Source organism: Mirounga angustirostris, unplaced genomic scaffold (genome assembly GCF_029215605.1).
Source record: "Mirounga angustirostris isolate CCGP_5_RB_7025 unplaced genomic scaffold, mMirAng1.0.hap1 SCAF_9, whole genome shotgun sequence".
NCBI classification, from domain to species: Eukaryota; Metazoa; Chordata; class Mammalia; order Carnivora; family Phocidae; genus Mirounga; species Mirounga angustirostris.
In genome coordinates, this window is record NW_026991717.1 from 34,898,506 (window position 1) to 34,924,457 (window position 25,952).

The 25,952-nt window shown below is 44.4% G+C and overlaps 1 protein-coding gene across 5 annotated transcripts in view; it reads right to left on the reverse strand.

The window, feature by feature from the left end:
* THSD4 (thrombospondin type 1 domain containing 4) overlaps positions 1 to 25,952 on the reverse strand; it is a 580,925-nt gene that overhangs the window by 53,723 nt on the left and 501,250 nt on the right. The gene's annotated exons all lie outside the window — the stretch shown is intronic.

A 25,952-nucleotide genomic window follows, 5' to 3' on the forward strand; every position in this document is an offset into this window, starting at 1 on the left:
TTCTACTGGTAGGTCTACTAAAAGTGACAAAGCTAAAGATAGGTCTAAGTGGGTCCCATGATTTTCTCCTACCTGATCACCTTCATTCATTTGTATGACCTTCCTGACTTCTGTGGGCTTTTGAGGCTAGATGCTCCCACATACACAGTCAAAATTGATCCTCATGACACTGCCAAGCAGGTGTCCCCAACTCTCAGAGCATGGTTCAGGGATGAGAGGGAACTTGTTCAAGTTCATGAAGATGAGAAGCGATAGAACGGTATCCACACTTAGGAGGGAGGTAAGAAAGGAGAATAGGGGCAAGGAACAAAGTGTTCAGTTAATGAGAGAAGAAAGGACAGCATGTGAGAGCTGACTTTCTTCCTTTAGGCATTTGGCACCTTTGAACCCCCAAGCCAATGGTGGATTGAGTTTAAAAGACATCCAGTGTTAAGTGTCTTATACATAGTGGGCCTGTGATGGTCACTGGCTCTTTGCAACTTCACTTGCACAGAATTACTAAATTTAATTTTGTACAATGTATTATGGAAAAATTTATATATAAACCAAAGCAGTGAGAACAGTATAATAAACCTCTGTGTATACATCAGCTTCAGTAATTATCAACTCATGGCTTATCCTGTCTCACTCTGCAAATCCCAGACCCCATTTATCCTTACATTTTTCAGGAGGTGTCTCTAAAATATAAGGAACCTTTGTTTCTTAAACCCATTTTCAGCAGCATTTCTACAGTGGGCCTCCGGGGGCCGGCAGAGTCAGAGCTGCTCCACGGGGTGGCAGAGCTTCCTATTTAGAGCAGGGGACCCCACAGACTCCATCCCTGGCTGGCTGGTTGCCATGGCCACAGCTGTGGAGCACTGAATACCAAATTATAAAATCAATTCAGCTTGAGTGATAAAGAAGGTCAAGAGTAGAGACTGAGGAAGAGTAGGTTTGGGGCCGTTTTCTCTCAAAAATCACACTTGAGAGTGGTCCATATGGTCTCCAATTCCTCACTTCCCATTCATTTCTCAACCAGCTCCAACCTGATTCCTGCCCCCACTAGTCCATTGAAACAATTCAAATTAATGTCACCAAGCCCTCCATGTTGCTAAATCCAACGGGCATCTTCCAGGCCTTCCCTTGCTAGACGTCTCAGTAGAATTCGGCACTACTGACCACTCCATCCTAATTGAAACATTCTTTCTCTGGTTTCTGAGACACCACAGTCAGCTTGCTGTCCTCCTGCTCTCGGGATGCTCAACCATTCTTCTTTTCTGTGTCATCTTTCTCTACTTGGCTACCAATTATTAGCATTCCTTGAGGATGAAGATTTGGGTGCTGTACTTTCTTGGGCAAGTTCATCTATGCCATGGTTTTAATTACTGTATTCTGCTGGCTTCCAAATTTGTTTCCAATCCAGAGTTCTCCTCTGGTCCCAGACTTCTTTATCTGATGGCTTACTTGACAGTTTCACTCAGATGTCTAAGACTGAACTCACCCTTGACCTCTTCCAGTGTCTCCTATGTTAGTAAGTGGTACCACCACCTACTTCATCAGAAATGGAGGAATTATCCTTGACCCCTCCCCCTTCCTTATCCCCTATATCCAATCCAATCATCAAATTTTTTTTAAAGATTTTATTTATTTATTTGACAGAGAGAGAATGAGAGAGAGCACATGAGATGGGGGAGGGTCAGAGGGAGAAGCAGACTCCCCGCCGAGCAGGGAGCCTGATGCGGGACTCGATCCAGGGACTCCAGGATCATGACCTGAGCTGAAGGCAGTCGCTTAGCCAACTGAGCCACCCAGGCGCCCACCAATCATCAAATTTTATTTGACCTCCTCTATATTTCTTGAACCCATCAACTTCTCTCCACGTCCACTGCCATAATCTAGGGCAAGACCACCACCAGGTCTCATCTGGACTAACTCGAAAACCGTCTAATTGATCTAGCTATTTCCCTTCTTTGCAGCCAGAGTAATGTCTTCAGAATGCAGGTTTGACCATCAGCTGTGGCTCAACACCCTTTAATGGCTTCCTATTTCTGTAAGAGAAGAAACCCCAATCCTTAATAGGTTGGGGCCCGCAGTGATGTGGTGCAGCCCCATCGTGCACCACACTTGTCTGCGCTCTGCTCCCTGGCCACCTTTTAGCTCATCTAATACATCATGTTCCCTCCACAATCCATTCTTTTCTTCCAGAAGCGTTTCTCTGAACCTGGAATCATATTTGTTCTTTAGATGTCAGCTCCTTTGGGGAGTCTTTCCCAACCCCCAGTTCAGGCCTTCTCTTTTTTATGTGCTTAAGGGATGCAAAAGCCTCTCCTCCAAGGCATTTAATTCAGTCTGTACACACATCCATTCAGAACATGATTGAACTAATGTTTGTCTCCCAGAGCACTGCAAGCTCCCCTCACTGTTACAGGTCTAGTGACCAGCGCAGTGTTTACCATATAGTAGGAATTCATATTTGTTGAATGCAAAAATACATAACAGAAAAAGACACAAGCTCAAAGGAAAGATAGGCAAAGGATGATGAACAGGTAATTCAAAGAAAACCAAGTACAAATACTCTGTAAGCAAATGGAAAGATGCCCTGCCTTACTTATAATTTAAGAAATGCAAATCGGGCGCCTGGGTGGCTCAGTTGGTTAAGCGACTGCCTTCAGCTCAGGTCATGATCCTGGAGTCCTGGGATCGAGTCCCGCATCGGGCTCCCTGCTTGGCGAGGAGTCTGCTTCTCCCTCTCCGGCTCCCCCCTTTTGTGCTCTCTCTCTCTCAAATAAATAAATAAAATCTTTAAAAAAAAAAAAAAAGAAATGCAAATCAAAACTGCAATGGTATCTTCTTGACCCACCAGACTGACAAATGTTTGAAAACATTTAATATTGCCAGAATCGGCAGGTGCGTGAGTAAGCAAACATCCATAACATTGTTGGTAGAAGGTAACCCGATTCAACCATGTTGGAGGGCAATTTGGTTATATTTTGCTAAAACTTTAAGTGCTATACACTTAACCCAAGAATTGTACTTGTAGGAGACCACTTTGAGGGATATACTTTCATAAGTATACAAAAGTGTTTGTAACAAGGATATGCCCTGCAGATTTTTTTTAAAGAGAAAACCCCAAAACAACCTAAATATGGATTGCTTACATAGTTTGTCATACTGAATGTCCATGCAGTGGGATCCATGTGGTCCCCAAAACAGTGAGATAGGTCTGTGTGTGGGGGTATGGGAAGAACTCCGTGATAAATTTAAATGAAACAAAAAATGCAGAACAGCATGTTTGGTATGATCTCATTTGTGTATAGCATATACATAAGACGTATGCACATGCATAAAACTTTTCAGAGAATATCATAAAACTCTTAACATTTGGGGACAGGAACTAGTTTGGGATGTGAGATGAGAAGGGAAACATTTACTTCACATTTTATATCTTTTTATTGCCATTTAAATTTTGTTTTACCATATGCATATATTACCTTCTTTAAAGCTTAAATCTTTTTTAGTTAACATAAAGGACATGGTACAAGCAGAAATACTCCCGAGGGATATACATATTTTCCCTTTCTTTCTTGGTTCTTCTTAAAATCCCATTCAGAGCATCCAAAGCTCAGAACTGAGGTTGGTTCTGGCTAAGATTTTATTGCTCTTAATGGCAATCTTGTAGAAGAGGTTGTTATCTGGAAACCCCCCCCAAAAATCCATTAAAAAACCACCTGAAATACTGTACAGGAGAAAGCTGCATGAGTTTCCCAGGAAATAAAACACGGGGACCCCGAATCTTTTTACCATCTACTACTGTTACCCAAGCACCCGCTCTCGGGGTTTAGATGAATCTTTCACCGTATAATAGCAAAGCGTAAAAAAAGGCTGTGGGAGATTTTTAGCAGACAAGGGCCCGGTTCCATATGCCCACAGGTTAGCTTCTGAAATAGGTCCAGCACTAGCCCCCACCTGGGCTTGCATATTGAAAGCAGCTGCACCTACAATTTATGGGCCTGTAAGCAGTTCCAGTGCTATGTAATGGGTGTCCAGAACTACCCCACAAAAAGGTGCAGGTGACTCATGGCTCTTGCAAGTGGGCGTGGTCACAGAAGGTTAAGCTTTGGCGAAGCTTGTCACAGCCACGTCAATAGGAGGAAATCTCCACTCTTGTCTGACATATGGATTTTATTCGTTCTAGCTGTCAACGCTGGGTATATGTATTTGGCCTAAACTATGTGCACCAACAACGCCCTTCTCTGAGATCCATATAGGAATCACTTGCTCATCCGAGTCCTGCTTCTCAATTTATCCCACAACCTTAATGCCCGCTGTTGCCGACCCAACCACTGGTTCCCGCATCCAAACAAGAAAGGTGGTTTCTTTACGGCCAACTGATCACTGTGATCTAGACATCTGTTTTATCCTTTTTTTATTTTTTATTTTATTTTATTTATTTTTTAATTATTCAGGTTTTTAAAAAGATTTTATTTGTGACAGAAAGAGAGAGAGAGTGAGCATGTACAAGCAGGGGGAGTGACAGGCAGAGGGAGAAGCAGGCTCCCTGCTGAGCAGGGACCCAGATGCGGGTCTCCTGGGATCACGACCTGAGCCGAAGGCAGACGTTTAACCCACTGAGCCACCGAGGCGTCCCTGTTTTTTCCTTTGGAAAATGAAAATCGACTCCTCCCACTAACAAAATTCCAAGTTTCAGTAGTTCTTAGAAGCTATCTGGGAAGTAGCATAACAAGCTCGAGGGCGAAGGGGTCAGACAGACATCACTGGCCACCACCACAAGGCCCGCTGGAGGGCTGAGCCCTGCCATTTTTGCTCCAGTCTATGAGCTTTCATGGAAGCTCACATGTGGGCACAAACCCAAGTGAGTCTCAGAGTATGTTAGCTAATGTGGATGTCCTGAAAATGGAGCACGCCTACTCACATCATATGACCACTTTGGAGAGGTCTGTCAGTTACATCCTTATCGTAGCCTTCCTTCTATTATAAATTCAGCGACCAATCATAATACTAGCAGTACCGTGACTGTGTCATCAATAGAAATCCACATGTATTCATATGACATTACAGCTGTTACAGGTATTTTGGAATTTTTAAGAAAGATTTTGTTTATTTATTTCAGAGAGAGAGAGCGAGAGCAAGAGAGAGTGCAAGCATGGGGGTGGGGGTGGGGGGGAGAGGGAGAAGCAGACTCTCTGCTGAGCAGGGAGCCTGACATGGGGCTCGATCCCAGGACCCCAGGATCATGACCCGAGCCAAAGGCAGATGCTTAATTGACTGAGCCCCCCAGGCGCCCTGGTATTTTGAAATATTATTGAAAAACTCACCGCTATCTTGAAATGGCAATAATTATTAGACCCTCCATGAGATCTCCTATTTTATTTTATTTTATTTTATTTTTATTTTTTAAAGATTTTATTTATTTATTTGCGAGAGAGAATGAGGTAGAGAGAGCATGAGAGGGAGGAGGGTCAGAGGGAGAAGCAGACCCCCCACCGAGCAGGGAGCCCGATGCGGGACTTGATCCAGGGACTCCAGGATCATGACCTGAGCCGAAGGCAGTCGCTTAACCAACTGAGCCACCCAGGCGCCCGAGATCTCCTATTTTAATGTTAAAGAAGCACATGCTACTAAAAATTACTAAGAAGCAAATCTGTTTTCTAAAAATATGGTGATAATTATATTTCAATATAATTGGTTTTCTTTGTACTCTTCTATATCTTATATTATGGATTTAAAAACAGTAGTCTGAGAAGGTCTCCACAGACTGCCAAGGGAGTCCGTGACACAAAAAAGTGAAGGACTTCTGGCCTAATGATTTATGGTTTTCAAAGCAGAAATGTACTCACATACCATGAAAGCCAGTTGCATAAGGCAAGCAGGACACATATTACCTTTATTATACAGATGAGGAAATAGGCTCAGGGAGATTAAGTTTCTTGCTCAAGCTCACAGATTGTTAGTAGTTTAGGACTTGAACTTTGATGTTCTGATTTCATCTTCTTCCCGTTACACCAGTAGTTCTCAGAGACTGGTCCCCGGACCAGTAGAAACCCACCTCCTGGAAGCTCTTAGAGGTAGAGGCTCAGGCTGGTTGACTCAGAGACTCAGGGGTGGGGTCCAGCATCCAGGGTTAACAAGCCCTCCACGTGGTTATGGTGCATTTAAAGTTGGAAACCCACTCTTATTTTATTATATTTTAATTTTTGTTATAACCATCTCTTATTGTTGAGTCCCAATCAAAAGAGAAAGCTTCTCGATCAAGGGAAGCATGGTTTTACTTCACATATCTGGCTTTGCCTGGACAACAGAGCAGACGCTGAGAGTGGAGAAGACCAAGGGACAGTCTGGGGGTGTGGCCTTCATTCCACTCTACCACTGAAGTTCTCACTGCCATGCCCGCCCTCCCGGTCTGTGGGCATTTAGGATTCCCAGAGCCAACCTTCCCAGGGATTGCGTGATCAGTAAGCAATCCTAGAGGGCACCAGGAATCCTATATACACACGAGGCAGACGCCATTAAGGGTTTGGATTGTGACTGACCCTGGGCGGGGGTGGGGAGAGAGTCCAATTCAGCTCAACAATAAAAAATGATCTCAGGACACTGGGTAAGCCCACATACAGTATTGTCAAATCCAAGGATGCACACTTCTCCCCTATTCTCACATTACAGATGTGGCATGTGTCTTAGGACAGAAAAGCAACAGTTGCCAGGCAGATGACTAAGTTCTGATGTCGTTGTCACTTCCTGACACATGTGAGATTCGTTTGAGTAAGTCACTTCAGTTGAGCGAATTTCCAGCAGCCCAATTTGTAGTTGTATTAATTTTTAAAAAGATTTATTTATTTGAGAGAGAGCGAGGCAGCGTGTGAGAAGGGGGAGGGGCAGAGGGAGACAGAAGCTTGAGCCGACTCCCCAAAGAGGGCAGAGCCCAACACGGGGCTCGATCTTGTGAGCCTGAGATCCTGACCTGAGCTGAAACCAAGAGTTGGTCGCTCAACTGACTGAGTCACCCAGGCGCCCCTCTGTATTAATTTTTTTAAAATTAGGATATAGTACATCTAAGAAAGTATTTGAATTATAAGTTTATAAGCTGATGATTATTTTAAAAGATTCTTTATTCATTCATTTGGGAGAGAGAGACAGAGAGAGACAGTGAGAGCACGAGCAGGGGGGAGGGGGTAGAGGGAGAGGGAGAAGCAGACTCCTCACTGAGCAGGGAGCCCAATGTGTGGCTCAATCCCAGGACCCTGAGATCATGACCTGAGCCGAAGGCAGATGCTTAACTGACTGAGCCACCCAGGTGCCCTCCCTGATGATTTTTTATATTTGTATTACACCTGTGTTACTACTACCTGAATAAAGACCATCTAGACCCCCAGAAAGCAACCTCTTGCCCCCTCAAAGTCATTACTCTGTCCCTACAAGACCCACGGTTCACCGCTACTCTGCCATCTAACACTATAGTTTTGCTCGTTTTTGTATTTCAAATCAATGGAATAATACCGTACATATTCTTTTGTGTGGACGTCTTTTACTTAACTTCATGCCCATGAGATTCATCCAAATTGTTGCATTTATCAATAGTTCATTCTTTTTCTTTTCTTTTCTTTTCTTTTTTTTTAAAGATTTTATTTATTTATTTGAGAGAGAGAATGAGAGACAGAGAGCATGAGAGGGAGGAGGGTCAGAGAAGCAGACTCCCCGCCGAGCAAGGAGCCCGATGCGGGACTCGATCCCGGGACTCCAGGATCATGACCTGAGCTGAAGGCAGTCGCTTAACCAACTGAGCCACCCAGGTGCCCAGTAGTTCATTCTTTTTCATAGCAACTTAGTGTTATATGAATATGCCATTTATTTGCCTTTTCTATTATCAGTTCGCTTTTGGGTTGTTTCTAGTTTTTGGCTCTTATGAGTAAAAGAGCTATAAACATTTGTGTATGTTTCTGCTGGACATAAGTCCTCATTTCTCCTGGTGATATACCCAGAAGTAGAATTGCTGGATTATGGGTATATATATGCTTAATTATAGTGGGCACTACCAAACATTTTTCCAAAGTGGTTGTACCCTGGAGTTGATGTTGGGAGCCAGGGATGTCACTGTGGAGAAGGAGACATAAAAGTGGAATGGGGGAAGGCCAGACAGAACCCTGTGGGGATGGATTTGACTTGGAGATAGCGTGAATTCATGATCTTGAAATTATGTATCTCACCGTGATGCCCCACAAAACTGCCCAAGGTCGGAAGTGGTTCGGAGTAAGTTTTAGGATCTGAATATGAAGAACGCTTAGAGTCCAAATTTGACAGGGACAGAAGGAAGTAGCATCTAGACAAACATATATGTTATGGTTGATTTCTATTAAGTTTATTTTCCCTGCACTATATATATATGTTATGTATAATATATATATTCCCTGCACTTATATATTTACATATGCACCCCCTTGCTAGAAGATGAGTGCTTTATTTATTTTTATTTTTAAATTTTTTAATGATTTTATTTATTTATTTGACAGAAAGACACCACGAGAGAGGGAACACAAGCAGGGTAAGTGGGAGAGGGAGAAGCAGGCTTCCCGTGGAGCAGGGAGCCTGATATGGGGCTCGATCCCAGGACCCTGGGATCATGACCTGAGCCGAAGGCAGACGCTTAACGACTGAGCCACCCAGGTGCCCAAAGATGAGTGCTTTAAAGGCAGATACTGTGACATATACATTTTTGCCCACTATTTGGCACTTGGTTGGCACTTAATAAATGCTTGTTGAATAGAAGTAAGTTATGAGCTGTATTGTTCTGATCTATCATATTTTAACCTTGGAGTTGAGATAAGAGATTCTTGGAAACTCCTTCAAGTCCTGCTTATATCTGAATAATCCTGTTTAAGAATTCCAATCTCACAAATGTCCTCCATGCCTCTTGACCACAATGGTAAATACGTGCAGTGATGCATAAAAATGTTGTTAAAAAAAGAAACCCACAAGTATTTCTCTTTAGGTAAATCCAGGTCCAGTTTGATAAAGTATTCAAATTACGGTTTCTGTTAAATAAATATACATACATATCACACAGTAATTTTTCAGTTCAGATTTGCTTTGGCATTTTGTGTTTGGAAAGAATTGAGCCTGTGTGATTCTCTAAAACATAATGCAACACAGTTGGACTGAAAATCAGAGTATTAGAGAAAGAAGGTTGGCTCTCCCTTTGACACGCTATGATCACAGGTTGAATAAGGGGAAATGCCAAGTCTTTGTTCTTATTTCATTGCTAAATTATAGCTAAGTATGGCTAATTCTCATTCTTTAAAATATTAACATTTGATTTATTTTGACTCCAAATTTCCTTTGAATACTTACTAACTATAAAGGAACTTTGTGTGTTTTTAAGCCCCAAATAATGCTGTATGAAATAGATACCATCAATGGTTTAAGTAAGAAAATAAGCTGGGCATGCGACTGGGGGGTGGGCGCTACAAAGATAAGACCACCCACAACTTTGGGAGCTCGGATACATACTGATACATGCGAACAGAGAGGCTGTCAGAATTTCCTTGGGCACATAGAGGATTTTGGAGAGGAGGTGACATTTGAGCAGGAATTGGTAGGGTGAGGAGGTCACCAGACAGGGGACAGGGGAGGGCATTTGGGGACAGAGAACGGTGTGGACAAAGGCTGGGGCAGGAACAGGCCTGACCTTGGAGGGGTGAGGGACAGTGTGGGGTGCTAGAGGGCACCCAGGGTGCTGGGGGCTGGAGCAGAGTGGGGGTGTGCGAGGAGCACCCCTGGACATGGGGTGGGAAGGGGAGACCTCGGGCTGACTGTGGGGCTGGGTTTTGGCACTGGAAGCCATGAAAAAATGTTGATCGGGATAATGACAGTGGAAATCTGTTTGGAGATAACGCTGCTGCTGAATAAGAAGTCCCAAAGCTCATTCACACCACAGTTGCTGAGTACCTACCATGCCTCTTCCCACCCTCAGGGGCAGCAGGTCCGCCACGGCGGCCCCAGGGGGTCTCAGGGCTTCTCTCCCCGTCATAGCTCCAAAGTCTACTCCCTGGGAGCAGGGAAGGACCATGCTTAGTACTTTCCTTTAGAAAGAATTCCAGAAGCGTTAATTGCTGCAAAGGGCCTCACTACAGCTCAGTTCATCTAGGGATAAACCTAGCATCTTTCTCACCCTAAATGAGCCTGCTTCCTAACCCCTCCATTTAAAACACTGTTCTCCCATTGCTCAGGTTCAAGTTTTGGCAACCATCTTCTGCTCTTTCCTAACTTTCTCCCTGCTAGCTGATCACTCATCAGGCGTATCATCCCCTTTGCTGCCACTGTGGTCCCCTCCATCCCTCTCCTGCCCAGTGGCCTCTTGTCTCTGTTCTCTGGTTGCCTCACAGCTGGACCGCGGCGGAGAATCGTGGATCTCCCTACGTGCCACTCTAGATGAACCTTCTGAAGTGCACCTTTCCTCCTGTCTCCCGCCGGACCCCAAGCTTCCAAGCCAAGGGAAAAAGCCCACCCTCCCCTGATTCACACTCAAGGTCTTGTGTGATTCGCCCTACCTTCAGCTGCTTCACACAGCCCCTTGTCGGCATTCAATCAAATGTGGAAAATATCAGAAATTTGTATGTCTGCTTTTAAAAAAAAAATTCAGTTGTGACTTCTCATAGGGCAGGAGCCCTGTCTTATTTAGTACCTGACAAAAAGACACTCAGAGGTTGTTGAGTACGGCTAGTGTCCCCAGCTCATCCTGAGGGTCCTATTCTAGCGTTGCTCTTTCCTGCTTCCAACCTCTTAACCCTACTCTTGGTGTCTATGCCCTGTTTTCTGACACTCCATCCATTGCTGTCTTCATTGTTTTACTATTCTAAATGCTGATTGTAAACTCCGCAAGATTTTTTTAACTTCAGGGGCAGACAGTTAAATTAATCAAACTCTTCAGCTTATGACACTTTTGCTGGGCAAGACCTCGCTTGCCTTATTTTACTTTTCCCCTTCACACTGGATTCCCACTGCCATCACCCTGCCCATCCCAACAAGCACCTACACTGATGTGATATATATGTGTATGCAGAATTCAGGTAAATTTACCATGTTTCCAACAACCCTTTGCTTTTAAAGTCTACCTTTGTTTCTGTAATAACTAGAGTTTTCTAACTGTTGCATAATATTCCATGGCATACACCTGCCTCAGTTTACTTATCTGATCTCCTAGTCCTGTGGGGACTGGTTTTCTTTTTATGGTCCACAGTGTCAACAAAGAGCTGGTATTTAGAAAAAGCTCAATGAGTATTTGTTGACAAAGCCAAGAAGGTTTATTTTTATTATTATTATTATTTTTTTTAAATGTTTTTTTTTCAAAGATTTTATTTATTTATTTGAGAGAGAGAGAATGAGAGAGAGCAAGTACATGAGAGGGAAGAGGGTCAGAGGGAGAAGCAGACTCCCCGCCGAGCAGGGAGCCCGATGCGGGACTCGATCCAGGAACTCCAGGATCATGACCTGAGCCGAAGGCAGTCGCTCAACCATCTGAGCCACCCAGGCGCCCAAGAAGGTTTATTTTTAAAAAGAGCTACCTTATCAATAGTTTATCAAGGCCGACAAATGTAGGTGAAATGTAGCAACATGTCTTCAAGAATGCATCCTCCCCCTGGCATAAACAGGGAAAATCAGGAGCTGTCTAAAAAATAATATGTCAGGAAAAAAAATATGTCAGAGTTGAGACTAGAATTCAGCCTTTCCTGTCTCCTGGACGCTCTGGTCAGCTTTGTCCCAAACATTCTCATTAAGGAACATCTGTGGTGACCTCACAGAGTTGTGTTAGGATTCCACATCGGTGATCAGAAAACATAAAAAAGGAGCATCCTGCATATCCAGTAAGAAGTGAAACCCTAGGAGGTGTAACCTGCTTGGTTTGAGGGAGGAAGGCCGCGGCAATCAGTTGTATGCAGGATGCTAGCCCACTCGCTCGCTGGCCTGGCACCACCCCAAAAGCAGGCTTCAAAGATTTACAGCATTGGTCACTAGATTGCAAAAAACCCCCAAACAACCATGACAAAGAAACACAACCCAAACATACACACACCCCACACATATACTCTATAAAACAGAAAGTGCCCTATGAACAAAAGAAGAATGTAATGAATACTACTGGGCTGTTGTGTGCACTTCACGTGTGCGTAGCCACAGAGACTCTGCTCAGCTGAACAGTGTCTCCCCAAAATTCATGTCCATCCAGAACCTGTGAGTGTGAGCTTATTTAGAAGTAAGGTCTTTACAGAATTAAAGATAGAAATACCATACAATCTAGTAATTCCACTACTGGGTATTTATCCAAAGAAAACAAAAACACTAATTCCAAAGATATGTGCACCCCAATGTTTATCGCAGCATTATTTACAATAGCCAGGATATGGAAGCAACATGAGTGTCTATCAGTAAATGAATGGATAAAGAAGATGTGGTGCATATGTATATACAATGGGATATTACTCGGCCATAAAAAAGAACGAGATCTTGCCATTTGCAAGTGCATAGATGGACCTAGAGGGTATAATGCTAAGTGAAATAAGTCAGACAAAGACAAATGCCATATGATATCACTTCTTTGTGGAATCTATTAAACAAAACAAATGAACAAACAAACAAAAAAATAGATTCTTAAATACAGAGAAGAGGGGAGGTGGGTAGGGGTGGATGGGTGAAATAGATAATGGGGATTAAGACGTATAAACTTCTAATTATAAAAAAAAAAGGGGGGCTCCTGGTGGCTTAGTCAGTTAAGTGTCCAACTCCTGGTTTTGGCTCAGGTCGTGATCTCAGGGTCCTGGGATGGAGCCCTGCGTAGGGCTCCCTGCTCAGCGTGGACTCTGCTTGAGATTCTCTCTCCCTCTCCCTCTGTCCCTCCTTTATTTATAAATAAATAAATCTTTAAAGAAGTAAAAAATTGTCAGGGAGATGAAAAGTACAGCATAGGGAATATATCAAATAATATCATAATAACTTTGATTGGTGACTACACTTATGGTGAGCACGAGTAATGCATAGAAATGTTGCATCATTATAACACCTGAGACTAATATAACACTGCATGTTAATTATACTTCAGTTAAAAAATTGGTGGCCAAAAATAGGAAGCTTGAAGCATAACTTGAATCCAGTGAAAAAATTCGAGCATGTGAGGGAAATTCCCAAATGGATCTGATGGTGGTGGTGCGGGGGGTTCCAAGATGGCAGCAGTAATTCATCCCTAACTAGTGAACTGCAAAGGCAGTTAATCTAAAAAAACATAGGATGTACTTTGATGCTAATTTAGTATAAAGGTTTTATGGTATGGATAGAAAGCAACCTAAACCTAGGTATGTTTTTTGAGTATGAGAACTCTGAGCAATAATTACCTATCAGTTTGAATGCCTTGGAAAGCAAACTTAGAGAAAGAAATTCCTGCTTAATTATTTTGACTGTTGAGCATGATTCTTGCATGTGATACTCCTCTAAGACTGAACCACTTAGGTCTTTGGAGTTATAAGGGTTACATATCTAAAGGTGGCAGCTTGTCCATCCACTAGTTGAATAGGTAGGAAACATTTTCCCATGATGATAATAATTTAAAACATTATCTTTAGATGAAACCCAATGGATACTTACTAAAATGCAAAATCACATTTGGAAGAGAAAACAAAATTTCAAAGACATTTGGACTTGCAGTAGAACAACGCTGGGCTAAATCCTTAGTCTCTAGAAAGTATTAACTTTCCTAGGCTAGTATGGGCTTAAAGTTAAGAAACCCTAATGAAGTGGATTGTTCTCTCGCCATCTTGAGAATTTAAAAATAGCATTTACGTTTTCCTCTAGCACACATTCATCTTCTGTTATATTCGCAGCCTACTCTCTTAAAAAACTCTTCGTTTAGGGTGCCTGGGTGGCTCAGTTGGTTAAGCGACTGCCTTCGGCTCAGGTCATGATCCCGGAGTCCCTGGATCGAGTCCCGCATCGGGCTCCCTGCTCGGCAGGGAGTCTGCTTCTCCCTCTGACCCTCCCGACCCTCCCCCCTCTCATGCTCTCTCTCTTTCAGTCTCTCTCTCAAATAAATAAATAAAATCTTTAAAAAAAAACTCTTCGTTTAAAAAAATGGAAATGTCAAATATATTAAAAATAAAGCAGTAAAATAAAATCTCATGTACCCATCATTGAGCATCAGGAATGATCAACATTCAGCCATTCTTCATCTGCATCTCTCTAACTGCTTTCTTAGCTTTCTTACTTTTCTTACTTACACTTTCCTTGGAGCCCGGGGCAGGGGTGGGGAGAGGAGATCTAGTTTTGTTCTTCTTCCTGGAAATATTCACTAAGTTCAGACTCCAAGAATATAGTTGATTTTTTTACTTCTCTGCTTTAATTCCATTTCCAAATTGGGGTAAGGAATGCAGCGGGGGAGCTCAGAATGGAATTAACCCCATTTGGTTAGTGTTGCTGTGCTTGGGGTTTTGAGCACCAAGGGATGATAGAGTCCAGTTAGGATGACATAGCTGTAGAGCCATGGTTCCCAAAGTGTGATCCCTGGGCCAACAGCATCAGCATCAGCATCATCTTAGAATGTGTTAGAAATGAAAACTCTCAGGCCCACCACAGACCTCCTGAACTAGAATCTCTGGAAGTGGGGCCGCCTGGTGATTCTAAACTCAATTTTGATAAGCACTGCTCTAGAGGTTAGTTAGGCTAACTTGAGACATGGGCCGCTGTACGAACCAGGGATATGATATCCAATCTACGTTCTCTGAACACCTGTGTGTGTGAGTGTTTGAGAACATGCGTGTGTGTACACGTGTATATACACACTTGCATATAAGCATATTCTTATTTAGAATAGCTCAGATGGGGCGCCTGGGTGGCTCAGTCGTTAGGCATCTGCCTTCGGCTCAGGTCATGGTCCCAGGGTCCTGGGATCGAGCCCCGCATTGGGCTCCCTGCTCCGCGGGGAGCCTGCTTCTCCCTCTCCCTCTGTGGCTCCCCCTGCTTGTGTGCTCTCTCTCTCTCTCAAATGAATAAATAAAATCTTAAAAAAAAAATAGAATAGCTCAGAAATTTATTTCTATATGAAAAATGGGATACAGCCTTGATATAAACAATAGGATACACACAGATGAAAATCCCTAGGCAAAACTTAAGCATCATTCTTGTTATATTTACTCTTATTGCTTTCAGATTGTATTGTAAGTTACATGCAATAGACATGTGTGATCCCACAAATTTTGACACGTTGTATTTTCACTTTCATTCAGTTCAAAATATTTTCTCAGTTCAAGACTTCTGAACTTAGACTTCTGGTGTTTCATTTCCATATGTCGTTTACTTGAGGTATTTGGGAAATTTCCAGGTCTCTTTGTGACTAATTTCTAGTTAAATTCTATCGTGGTAAAAAAAAAAAAGCATATTTTATATGATTACAATTATACTAAATTTGTTAAGGTCTGTTCTGTGGCTCAGAATATGGTTTATCTTGGTGACTGTTCATGTGTACTTGGAAAGAAAGTGTATTTCTGCTGCCGTTAGATGAAGTGTTGTATAAATGCCAATCAAACTGTCTACTTGTTCTATTAATTATCTTGAGAGGAATGCTGAAGTCTCTGAGTATAATTGTGGATTATACTCAGTTTCCCCTTTCAGTGCTATCAGTTTTTGCTTTATGTGTTTTCCGGCTTTTGTTTAGGTACATATGCATTTATCACTGTTACGTTTTCTTGGCCATTTTCCCCTTTATTATTATGTACTTTCCTACTTTATCTCTGGTAATTTTCCTTGTACGGAAGTCTACTTTGTGTAATCTTGATATTGCCACTCTGTTTTCTCTTGATTAGTATTTCAATGGCATATCTGTTTTTTAACCTTTTATTTTTAGTCTACTTATATCATTACATTTAGAGTGGGTTTCTGTAGATAGCATTTGGCCTTTTGCTAAAAATCCAATCAGACAACATTTATCTTTATTTGGTGTTTTAGACTATCTACATTTAACATAGTTATTGATTGGATTTAGCTCTACCATTTTATGAGTGTTCTGTTTGTTTCTTCTGGGTTTTTTGTTTTTGTTTTTGTTTCTTCCTTTGTTCTTCTGCTCACCCTTTTCCTCCCTTCTTTGGGATTTGAATAATTTTTAGATTTCCATATAATTTATCTATTGACTGGTCACATCTTTTGTGTTACTTTTTAAAAAAAAGTTGATTTGAGAGAGAGCATGAGCAGGAGGGGCAGAGGGAGACGAGAGAGAATCTCAAGCAGACTCCATGCTCATGTGGAGTCAGATGCAGGGCTTGATCTCATGACCTTGAGATCACGACCTGAGCAGAAACCAAGAGTCGGATGCCTAACAGACTGCACCACCCAGGTGCCCCTCTCTTGTGTTTATTTTTTAGTTGTTGTCTAGGGATTATAATAACAAACCTCATTTGTCAGTTTACTTGAAGTTAATATTTACCACTTCAAATAAAATGTAGAGTTCTTGAAAACATATAGGTCCTTTTATCCTCCCCTATTTATATTTGCCACATTTATTACATCTACATCCACTGAGATCTTTCCAATGTTATAATTTTCGCTGTCCATCATCATGCATATTTTTTATAACTTAAAAGGATATGACCTTGGCTTTTTTAACTTCACAATCCAAAACAGGCAGCGGGTATTATGAGTTCCATTTTAGAGAGGAGGAAATGGATAAATTGGGTGACTTGTCTACATTCATACAGTTGGATAATAGCAGAACCAGGACTCCACCTCTCTGTCCTCACTTCCTATTCCTTTCCCTTCTCCTAGGCTGCCTTTTGTTCTTCACATGTAAGTTATAGCTTTGGTACAAAAACTAGAGTCTGTGCAATTCAAAGCCTGGGAACTTTCAACAAATAATATTTAAGCATTCTTCCTTTTGGAAATACCTTGGTGAGCTGGAGGAAGTGGCTCTTATATCCTACGTGTGGCACCGAGATAATAAGCAGAAAGATCTGGGTCTAGTTTCCAAGGCACTGGGGTTAACCACACGCTGGCTGATGCTCTTCATGTTCCCAACTAACAAATAGTTCAGGCCCACGGTCATTTATGTTGGCTCTCCTCCATTTGGAATTTGCTACTTCTAGTCATCAAAATAATCAGGATTCCAAATACAGATGGCTGAATGCAAATTTCATTTCTGTGGAAGTCCTATTTCCCTTCCCTTAAATTGGTGGTTTTTAAAAACTGTGTTCCTTGGGGCGCCTGGGTGGCTCAGTCGTTAAGTGTCTGCCTTCGGCTCGGGTCATGATCCCAGAGTCATGGGATCGAGCCCCGCATCGGGCTCCCTGCTCCACGGAAAGCCTGCTTCTCCCTCTCCCACTCCCCCTGCTTGTGTTCCCTCTCTCACTGTGTCTCTCTCTGTCAAATAAATAAAGTCTTTAAAAAAATAAAATAATAAAATAATAAAATAAAATAAAAACTGTGTTCCTGGGAGTTCTAGAGATTTTCCTTAAGTTCCCAGATTTCCATGAAGTCTCCTCAGGGGTCGAATTGATCTTCGGTGGGTGGGTGGGGTTGTGGGGAATCCACTTCCTTCCTCCTTTGTTTGTTTTGAATATTTTATTTCATTTGAACACACAGTTCCTTGGAACTATAACAGGAATTTGAAAACCTTCACCTCAGAGCCTTGACTCAGCCTTCCAGGATGGGAGGGAGCTTGAGATTTGTCTACTTTAACCATCTTGGAAGGCTTGAGCTCATCACCACCAGGTGACAGGCAGCCTGGGCCTGAGCAGCTTCGATGGCAGGGAATCTCATCTTTAGCACCTCCCTGCTTCTGTGCTTAGCTCCGATGCTCTCCATCCTTGTGTAGATCAATGCTTGGTGAACTTGCCTGCCCATTGCAATCATTGGGACACAGAGAGTTTTTTTGAAAACACTGATGCCTGGGCCCAGGCCAGAGAGACTCTGATTTAATTGGTTCCGGGTACAGCCTCGGGAATGGGAGATTTAAAAGTTTCCTAGGTGATTCTAATTTGCAGCAAAGTTTGGGAAACATTGCCTTTGATGAGCTGAGACCTGCACCTGTGAAGTGCCCATGCTCCTCTGGAAAGACACATGTCACCAGCAAAATCCATCTTCCATAAGAACATTTACAAAACCCAGAGACAGCTTTCACTTTCCTCCCGGAGTTCTCCCCTTCTGATTAAAGTCCTGGGGCTCCCCCGATGTCTCCTGCTACCACCTGTTATCCAGCATGTCTATATTCCTCTTAGTGAGGTGCCTCCCTGGAACACAATAGGCGAGAATAGATTTGAGCATCACATTGGAGTAGAACTAGGTATCATCCCTCCTTCTCCATACTCTACTTGGCTTCCTGCATTTCTTAGGTAGCCCAGCACATGAGTGATTTGATAAAGAGCCTCTTTCACAAAGGTGCTGCTGCTAAGCTCCTTCCCCCAGACCCCTTTGCATTTGGACACGAACGACTAATTACTGACCATGACCGAATGACAGCCAGAAAACCAAATGAGCAGAGCCTATGGACAATGCACCCTTACATCCCTCAGCCTTTTACGGTTTACAGAGTAAAGTCACGCACCCTATTTCCAATCCCTCCTCCCTCTCCGCTGTCCTGATTCCAATCCTCTCGTTTAGGTGAGGGAGGTAGTTTTCCAACAAGGAAGAGACGTGCCCCAGACCCCCGAGGTTAGTAAGTAGTGAGCAGAGCCGGGGGGCGTTACGCAGGGCTTCCGGCTCCCGCAGTCAGCGATCGGGGTGCCAGGCCCCATGAGTGCCCGCGGAACTGCACAGTCCACGGCGGACTGGGAACAGGACCTCACGGAATGTTACCTCCGGGACAGCTGCGGCCTGGCGTGGCAGGGGGCCAGGGCCACCCAGGCTCTCCGCACCACCAGCATGCAGGAGCGTCGGCAGCCCTGGGGGCGGGGGGACGGGGGGGGGGGTGTTGGGGGGTGTCTCTGCCACCGTGTGGAGAGAATAAGGCCACGTTTCAGGCAGCGTTGCCCTCCCCCTCCCTCCAAATGCTGCCAGAAATTATGTGGTAGCTTAAAAGCCTCTTTGGAGAAAGAGTGCCATGCGCGTGGCTGAACCAACCTCAAAACAAAAACCCAAACTAAAAAGTCTCCACTCAGCCCACCAACCCCCAAACAAAAAACAGACCAGGCCAGAGAGTGGGCAATCTATGGGGTGAGAATTCATAACCCATCTCATGATGGATGCCCTCCTGCACATACACATGGTGCCTTCTTCTTTTCGGTTCCTGCCTTACCTTTGCCCTGGGACTTAACAAAATCTCCTCTAGCACCTGACACTTTGTCCGCCCTTGTGGTTTCCAGCTCAGCTCTGGCCCTGGACTTTGGTTTTCTCATGGCTCTTTGAATATTCTCAGGACTTTCTCCTTTCAGACTCCCGTTGCTGACCCCACTCTGGGTCTTCATGTCACCTATTTCACTGATTGATCTAAAGACAGCATGACACCCACAGGCTGGGCAGTGGGCACGGTCTGTCCCAGGTGCAGCCAATAAGGATATGCATCGTCTGTAGAGGATTTAAAAACAGTAATGAAAGCGTCTAGAGGGCGCCTGGGGGGCTCAGCCATTAAGCGTCTGCCTTCGGCTCGGGTCGTGATCCCAGGGTCCTGGGATCGAGCCCCGCATCGGGCTCCCTGCTCCGCGGGCAGCCTGCTTCTCCCTCTCCCTCTGCCTGTCACTCCCCCTGCTTGTGCGTTCTCCCTCTCTGTCAAATAAATAAATAAATAAAATCTTAAAAAAAAAAAAAGGAAGAAGGGTGGGTGCACTCCCACCTACCCTTCTCTCCTGCCGTGGCATGCCTCTGGTAACATTCGGTCACAGATGTCCATTCCGGCCTGGGCTCCATTTCTGTCCTGTGTGTTGGGCAGGACAGGCGTCACATCTAACAGGCTCAGGAAGGCCTCTACAGAACTTCCCTCACAGTTTGTGAAAGGGAACTCCGTTAACTCTCTTAGAAACAATATACCCTCAGAAGACAGAGTAGCTACTATGGGAGAACTTGAAAACCGGAGCAAACAGGACTTAAAAAATCTCTGAGAACATATTCTCAGATGACACTGGTTATTTCCAAGCACTGGAAAGTATCATGCTGGAAAAAGAGGGCATGAAATTCTTTTTATTTGAAAGGCATTTGTTTGCGAAAACCATGCTTTCTCCAAGCAAAATGTTAGCTTGCCTGGTTAGAAGTTAATTACAGTATTTATTGCTTAAAGCCAGCCTGGAATTTTGGCTTGAATTCTTATGAGCCTGTGACTGGGGGTGGGGGGGGGAATTACCTATTCAACCCAAGGCCAGTGAGCTAAAGGTTGATCTGATAACTGCCTATTTCAAAAGGACCCAAGAGATAAGAAATAAGTCCCTGAGGAAGGAAAAAACAAAACTGTGGTTTTAAATCCAGGAACATTATCGAGGAGCTGCAGGAATGTTTGTTACCGAGGATGTTGCTACATGAGGAAATGACTAAAAGGAATAAAGTGATTAGTTGCCTTGATTCTCGAATTAATAATGTCCTTGTTCTTTTGATGTCTTCCCTGTTCACATATTGGTTTAATTAAGATATTTGGAAGTGGAAGTCCAGTGTAAACAGAGAAATCATGCGCTTGATATGCTGTTAATGGACTTGAGCTTGACCATTCTAACCTGTCTCAAAAGCAAACATCCTTGTTAGTCATCTCCCTTCAGCCCGGTCTTCAGGGCTGGGTACCACTGGCTGACTTGTTTGGGCCTCTGGACATCCCGACTACGTTTTCCAGCTGTCCCCTCCTTGGTGCCTATTTGACCTTGAATTTTGGGCTTCTCCCAAGGTTCTGGCCTCAGTCCTTTGATTTCTTCTTCCTGCATGACCGAATTGATTGGTGGGGCTTCAGTGCTCACCCCTGTGTGACTCTCCAGCTTGGCCCTCCCACCTCAACTCAGAGACTTTAATTCCAAATGTCAACAGGTCTTGTTCTCGACCTTAATCCTTCCTGTCTCCTTCTGCCCGCCCTCCAAGCATTCCTTCTCCATTCCATCTCTTATCTCCCCCTCTCTCTGCCAGCTTATCTCCATCTTCCAAGAAAAACGTTTAAGTCTACCCGTACCTTAAAAAAGGAAAGAAAACCACATCTTGCCTCAGCCCTGGCACCCTTTAATCTCTCTCCTCCTCTTCACTGTCAAATTTCCTAAATAACATTGACTCTGGCTGCCTGGCACCTGCAAAGGTCAGGAGTCATGTTCTCGTTACTGGATCCAGCTGTGTCATGTTTGCAGCACGTTAACCCTTTCTGCTAGGACAGAGACCACTCCCCGAGGAACCTCTCCCACCCCTCACCTCCGGGGAATTGCCTCTCCTGACCCCTGCCTACCCCTGACCATGCCTCCGGTCCTCCTCTGCCTCCTGCTCTCCAAAGGGAGCTGTTGTTACGGTCTTTGGTCAGCTCCTCCTTCTCCTCCACTCTATCCCTTGGACAACCCCAACTCTCCACTCTGAAGAGATGAGTCCCAATTCATATCTTCGGTCCTGATCTCCTTCCTGAACTCCAGCACTGGGTTTCCCATGGCCTGCTAGAACTTTCCCTGGTACATTTCATAAAGGCCTCCAGTTCAACACGTCCCAAACCCCATACACCATTTTTCCTCCCAGCCCTGTCCAGGCTCAGGTATCCTCCCAGTCATTGGGCCAGACACCTTTATTTTCCCCCTGCTCCTCCTTTAGCTCCAACATCTAATCAATTACAAAATCCTATTTCCCGAGCAAACTGCGAACCCTATTCCACTATATGCATTTAGAACTTCCACACCCCCAGGCCCCTGCCTACACTGTGCTCTGTCAAGAAGGCCTGTCCCTTGTGAGGAGGGCACCGTGTGGACATTACTGCCCCTTTCCAGGCTGGGCCTCAGTATCCTCACATGCAAAGTCAGGGGTTATACAGGCAATCTTAAAGCTTTGTGATTCTCTGGATGAAATTCCTCACCAGGTCTGTATGTCCACAACCTACTTATCTTTCTTTCACAATTCATGGCAACTCCTGCCTCCTTCCAAAGCTTTCTCTGACTCCCTCCCTGCCCCACCCCAGCTAGAAGTAACATCTTTCCCTCTGGATTCCTATAACACTGTACATATTTCCTTGAGGGCATTTATCACTGATTACTTCTTATCTGCCCCATTCGATGAACTGACCATACGCTTTTGGAGGGAAAAGGTGAGTGGCTAGAGCTTTCTTCTTTAAATCCTTCTTGTGTCTAGTAGGCAACCATGAAATAGTCGTTGAGTGAAGACACGGATGAGTGTGGAATCCTCTCCCTTGATGAAAATGCACAATAGCTTCTAATTTTCTCCTGGCAGCTATCCTGAAATGAGGCTGGAGTAGCCGGCCTGCCCTGAGATCTAGAATCAGAAGCGGGCGGGCCTGGCAGCTGCTGGGGGCGTTAATGTGTAAGGGGCTCTGACATCTCCAGGATAGCAACATCTTACTAGAAGATGAAGGAAATTGTAGTTACAGCTCTTCTCGGGCTCCTGTGTATGGCAAGAAGACGCCCTGCACAGGCGGTTTGGGCTAGAAGAGACCTCTCCTCTACCACGGCACAAAACTTCACCAACAACCAAAGCCACTCAGATGTCTTCCAAGGAAAGTGGATCTGGTTATCTTTGGGGTTCTAGTTTTGCTAGTTTAGAGTATGAAAATCGAGGCCCTGCCACCATCAGCCTCCCTTTTTTCATGCAGGGCTCAGCCTCTCCTCGAAATGAAAATTGAGTACTTGAAGACTCACTTTGAGGGGCAGTTGGCCTTTGACTGGTCCTGGGTGCCCACTCCTCTGACCCTGTTTCTTCCCAGCAGGACCCTTCACTCCTGTCCCGCCAGCTCCTTGACTGCCCTTCTGTGGCTTACGATTATCTGTGCCCTTTGGTTTCTGCTTTTCCCCTCCAGGTTCTACCCTTTCCTCAAGGCTTGGTCCACGCTCCCCCATGTCTGCCTCACCCCCGACTACTCTACATGTCACTGCTTTCTTTCTGTTTTCAAGACCCAAAGTGGACTTCTTATACCTTCCTGAGGCCAAGATCTTTAAATCAGAGCCCACGAAGATGGTGTCACTATCCTCTTCTCCAAGGCCAAAGGCTGCCACATTTGCACAGCTAACAGGTCTGGGGAGGGTCTGGATTCAAAGCTGGGTTTGGGGCCCAGTGCTCTTGTGACTTGCATGACATCATGTTCTCCCCATTCCATCACGTAAGGCATTGGAGGTGGGGGCTGTATCAACATAGCCTTTGGATCTCCAGAGTCCAGCCTGGTTCACAGTGGCTTCTGGATAAATGCACAATACCTCAAAAAATACTCAGCTCTCAATCCTTTAGTTTAACATTATGCAATACCTTCATCTTGTCACTTAGCAATTTCACTCTAAGAAAACTGGTTTTTTAGGGTGAAATCACTTTAAGTTATGTTAAAAATTTTTTCATTAAATGAAAAAAAGTTTTTCATTAAATATTGGCTAAAATTTGCCAAGATCCAGGGCAGGAGACAGTCCTGACAAGGAAGAAATGGTGGAGGGTCCCGAGAATTAGAGTGTCTTCCCCCCAACTCCCCCACGCAGTGGAATCTTGACCTGCAGCTGAGCCTCACACTTGTCCTGAAGAACTGCCCTCACTTCAGACCCACTGAGGAACCATTTCTCTTGTACCATCTGTCTACACTGCAGGCCCAGATGGGCTGTTTTCTGTGGAAAGACCAGCAAGAGGTCAGAGGGCAGGGTTGGCTTTAGGCATCTGTCAGAGCACAAACCCTGGGGGCCCTGGCCCTTGGCTACTTAAGACCTCCTTGAAATCTACCCCCTCTCTTTGCCTCGTGCCTCAGGTTACAACCTCTCACACTTCTTGCTGGCTCCGGTCACCACCCAGGAATGACTGAGTAAAACAGTCAGATGTCAATGGACAGCTGAGCAAAAGACACAGCTAAAGGAAATAGGTTCACTCACCCTTGGAATGCCTACAAATTAAAATAATAAAGCTGTATCATTTTTCACTTCCAAAAAAATTAAATCCTAATAACACATTTCCTGGGCTACATGAGGAGATAATCACAGAAGAGCAACAGCCAGAAACCTTTAAAAAATGGGTATCAGATTTGCTCCTTCATTCGCTTAAATGCTTTCTGAGCACCTACTATGTGCCCTGGGCCATGACTGGCGGTAAGAACACAGCAAGGGAGACACGGAGTCAGCTTTCTTTGAGGGTAACTGTTGTTGAAAGGGAGGGTCTAGTTTATCTGTGGTGGTCAAAGAAGGCCTCTCTCAGGAGGTGCCTGGATGTGGGGAAGGAGCCAGCCTGGGTGAAAAGCAGGGAACTGCATCCCAGAAAGAGAGAATAGCCTGTGCCAAGGCCCCACGGTCAGAAGAACTGGGTTCGAGGACATGACAAGAGGGCTGGCTGACTTCTGTTCTCACGAAGAGAGGTGACTTGGTTCCCCTTTTGGAGGTGGGCAGGCAGGAGGATGGCAATAACATTCTCACATGGTAGCAGAGGGGAAGGAGTTGGCTCTCGTAAGACTCAAGAAACTTACAAGGCTGGGTCCCCAAATTCAGGGTCTTCAATCTAATACAATTTATTAACGCTCCTTCCCTGGACCTCCGATTCCTCATACATGAAATGGTGAAATGTTAGGATTGAGCTGAAAGATCTCCAATGTCCCTGTGAGTGAAAATTTCTCTTCAAGGGCGCCTGAGTGGCTCAGTTGGTTAAGCGACTGCCTTCGGCTCAGGTCATGATCCTGGAGTCCCGGGATCGAGTCCCGCATCGGGCTCCCTGCTCAGTGGGGAGTCTGCTTCTCCCTCTGACCCTCCTCGCTCTCTGTCTCTCATTCTCTCTGTCTCAAATAAATAAATAAAAATCTTTAATAAAAAAAAAAAAAAGAAAATTTCTCTTCAAAGATGAAATGTCATTAAAATAATGAATTTGAAATGATGACCCGAATCAATTAACTAATAAGAGTTTAAATATGATGACGCACTCCAGAGACTTAAGGGCCTCCTCCTCCTACCTCCTCCTTGGGCCTGTGACAGCAGTCCAGGCTGCAGTGACAGGGGTGGGGGGAGGCCGTGGATGAGGCAATGCCCTCAGGGAGGAGCCCTGAGCAGCGGGCAGAGAGTAGCGATCCAGGGGAAAGCCTACTGGGGAGGAAATTCACAGCAACCACATTCTGGAAGACTGACAGTTCAGAATACCTCAGACTGGGGCGGGGATGGGGGGTGGGGGGAGGGGGGGCAGGGAGGCCTGGCAGGGCGCACCTGGTCCGAAGACACTTTTCAGATTTGATTTATTGGTTGTACACGAGTGTTACCTCTGGCAGTGTTATTTTCCATGTGGTTTTCATCAGAACAATTTGATTTAAAAAAAAAAAATCACAGAAGTAATTCATTAAAAAAAATTAAGCATTCTAAAAGTAAAAAGCCAGGGTGTCTGGGTGACTCAGTCGGTTAAGCATCTGACTCTTGATTTTGGCTCAGATCATGATCTCAGGGTCCTCAGATGGAGCCCCAGGTCAGGCTTTGTGCTCAGCAGAGAGTCTGCTTGAGATGCTCTCTCCCTCTGCCCCTTCCCCCCACTTGCGCGCATGCACACGCGCTCTCTCAATAAATAAATAAATAAATAAAATCTTAAAAAGTAAATAAAAGTAAGAAGCCAATGCTCTCACTTCTCCCCTTAGCCCCAACCTCACTTCCCTTCACGAGGATAACCACTTCTAACAATTTGGTGCTTATCCTTCCAGACCTTACTGAGCATGCGCAGACACAGACCTATATAAAATCATGTATAATTTCATGCAGTACATTTTTAATACAAAAAGGGGACCCTACCATAACTTTTTTTTTTTAAGCCCAGCATCCTTTCAAGCATCTTCATTCTGTGTCATGGGATGTACAGTGACTCCATTATTTTTATTTTTAGGATGGAAATATAGC